Source organism: Triticum urartu, chromosome 7 (assembly GCF_003073215.2).
Source record: "Triticum urartu cultivar G1812 chromosome 7, Tu2.1, whole genome shotgun sequence".
In the NCBI taxonomy this organism is placed as follows: domain Eukaryota; kingdom Viridiplantae; phylum Streptophyta; class Magnoliopsida; order Poales; family Poaceae; genus Triticum; species Triticum urartu.
In genome coordinates, this window is record NC_053028.1 from 697,688,579 (window position 1) to 697,692,077 (window position 3,499).

The following is a 3,499-nucleotide window of genomic DNA, read 5'->3' on the forward strand; positions in this document are numbered from 1 at the left end:
GCGCAAGGTGCCCAGCCGCGCCGCCCGCACGCGGTCCGCGCCAACGAATCGTGCCTTCAGAGCAGCCCACACCTCCGCGGCAGTCTTCGACGCCGCCACCTGCAGCAGCAGGTCCTCTGCGAGCGCACCGAGCAAGTAGGCGCGCGCGGGCTTGTCCTTCTTTGCGATGAGGGCGGCCGCCGCGTCCTCCGGCACCACCACCGCCTCCCACAGCCCGGCCGCATCAAGGTTCGCCTCCACCTTGATCGACCACGCCGTGTAGTTGTCGCCGGTGAGCAGTGGCACCGCCTGCGGCATCGACCCGCCCGCTCCGCCGGCGTACGGGACGATTGACATCGCCGGCGCGCCCTGAGCTGAACGTGGCTCTGATACCAACTGTTGGAACCGCCAACTCCTCGCCTCCCTCCTCCTAGCTCTCTCTGTCGCCGTAGCTCTCACCGAGGAAGAAGAAGATCAGAGGAAGAAGAACGAGTCAGGGACACGGTGGATTTTCCCGGCGCACGAACGCCAACACCCACGAGCTCGTACTCGTCACCACCGCACTGTTACAACGATCACCGTCGCGGCTTTATACCCGGAGCCAGCGACCGGGCACGCACCCACGCTCCCTCCCCCCTCGCGCCCGCGATCTGCCCGCCATGCTCGCGCCCACGACGCGCTCTCCGCTTACGGGCCACGGCATGACTCCAACAGAACACACATGATCACCCCGCGCGGCTCGCCACTGTGCCACCGTGAACATGAGAGCGTCGTCCGCTCGCTCGCCGTCTGCCTGTCCACGCCGTCGGAGCCGTTCGTCGAACGCCTTCAGCCGCCCGAGTGCTTCCTCGAATGGCATCGTCGAAACGTCGCAAAACTGCTCGATCCCGGCCACCGCCGCGTACAAGCGGTCCGGCACGGAGTCGAGCAGCTTCTTCACCAACGCGGCATCCTCCAGCGTCGAACCGAGCGCCGCAAAGTGAGCCGCCATGCCACCGAGCTTGCCGGCGAACTCGTCCAACGTGTCGCCGCTCGCCATGCGCAGGAGCTCGAACTCCCCGCGCAAGGTGCCCAGCCGCGCCGCCCGCACGCGGTCCGCGCCAACGAATCATGCCTTCAGAGCAGCCCACACCTCCGCGGCAGTCTTCTTCGCCGCCACCTGCAGCAGCAGGTCCTCTGCGAGCGCACCGAGCAAGTAGGCGCGCGGGCTTGTCCTTCTTCGCGATGAGGGCGGCCGCCGCGTCCTCTGGCACCACCACTGCCTCCCACAGCCCGGCCGCATCAAGGTTCGCCTCCACCTTGATCGACCACGCCGTGTAGTTGTCGCCGGTGAGCAGTGGCACCGCCTGCGGCTTCGACTCGCCCGCTCCGCCGGCGTACGGGACGATTGACATCGCCGGAGCGCCCTGAGCTGAACGTGGCTCTGATACCAACTGTTGGAACCGCCAACTCCTCGCCTCACTCCTCCTAGCTCTCTTTGTCGCCGTAGCTCTCACCGAGGAAGAAGAAGATCAGAGGAAGAAGAACGAGTCGGGGACATGGTGGATTTTCCCGGTGCACGAACACCAACACCCACGAGCTCGTACTCGTCACCACCGCACCGTTACAACAATCACCGTCGCGGCTTTATACCCGGAGCCAACGACCGGGCACGCACCCACGCTCCCTCCCCCCTCGCGCCCGCGATCTGCCCGCCATGCTCGCGCCCACGACGCGCTCTCCGCGTACGGGCCACGGCATGACTCCAACAGAACACATGCGATCACCCCGCGCGGCTCGCCAACGGCCTGCGGTCACACCCGCGCACACTGCGCACACTCGCACGGACATGCCCGTGCTACACACACACGTACACTGGCTGTACTGCTAGACGCCAGAGCAGATGGAGCGGCTGTGGCTGTCTTCTTTCGTGATTGCTTACGAGGCACAGGAGAAGGACTACGACGCGCCGGAGCATCCGGGGCGACGGCGGGTCTCTTCCGCCCTTGCTGGCGAGGCGGAGAAGGAGGAGGCTGGTGGCTGCTCGGGCGCGCCGGCGCAGGCGAAGAAGGAGGCGGAGTGCCGCCACGCGCCGGAGAAGGAGGCTGAGTGCCCTGATCGTAACTCGCCGGAGGAGGAGGCGGTGGAGGAGGCGGAGTGCCCTGACTCGCCGGAGGAGGAGGAGAAGGCGGAGGCATCCAGTTCGGAAGGTTGATGAGCTCCTTCCGCCATAGGCATGGAGTCTTCATACAAGAACCCAGCCGAGTCTCCCCTTCACCCGTAGGGTGGTCAAGCTGGAGGTCCTCAAATCCTTCTGTGATTTCATCCACCATCACCCTAGCATATCCTTATGGAATCGACCGGCAGTGAAAAGTTGCGCCAGGTTCAGGAGGTGCAACAGAGCCAACAGTCGCCTTGACTTTCAATTCCATCCACTGCGTCATAAGGTGGCAATGCTGAGACTCCGTGATAGCATCTACGGGGTAGCTAGCAGGAGCCGTGAAGACACACTCCTGAAGCAGCTCCGTGGAAGCCACGCTGCTTCTCCGCTTAGATGGCGAGGTAGCTTCAGGTGTAGGTTCGGCAGGTCGCGTGCTGTGAACTGCCTCTCGTTCCTCTAGTGCTTGTACCCTTGCGTGCAGCGCCTGTAGTTGGGTCAACTCCTTTTTCTTCTTCCTCTCCCAGCATTTGTACCCGCCTGCGTCAGGAAATCTAGCCGTCCACGAAAGGGAGCCTGGCGTGCCTCGTGTCCATCCGGGGTGCTCAGGATTCCCGAGGGCCTCTGTGAGCTCGTCGTTCTCTCTGTCCGGAACGAACGTTCCTTGCTGCGCCTTTTTGATATAGTCCTGAAGCTTCACGATGGGTGTGTTCAGCTGCTCGTCGGTCCAAACGCACTTCCCTGTTACAGGGTCCAATTTTCCCCCAACCCCGAAGAACCAGGTCCTGCAACGGTCTGGCCAGCGTCGCGTCTCTGGTTCGATCCCTTTATCAATGAGGTCATTCTCAGCCTTGTCCCACAACGGCCAGGCTTTCAGGTAGCCACCTGACCCCATGCGATGGTGATGCTTCTTCTTTGCAGCATTTTTCTTGTTTGTCGCTAACATCTTCGCTGCTCTCTCAGATTTCTTTTTGGTGACAAATTTGGGCCACTGATCTTTGATCTTCTCAAATCGGCCGATGAATTCAGGAGTCTTGTCTTGGTCGACAAACGATGATTTCAGCTCATTCCTCCACCTCCTGAATAGCTCAGCCATCTTCTTAAGAGCATAAGCCTTGATCATTGGCTTTTTAACTGGATTCTCCGGATCCTCCTCTGGCGGGAAGGTGAAATTTTCCTGCAGCACGGTCCAAAGATCAGCTTTCTGCCTATCACTGACATAAGACACCTGAGAGTCTTTGTCCTTAGGCTTCAACCATTGCTCGATGCTGATCAGGATCATGTCCCTCACTAGAACCCCGCACTGAGCATTAAATTTTTGCTTGGTCTGGAGGGGTTCAATCGGTTGGCCAGCACGATCAATTTCGATGATCGTGTACCTTT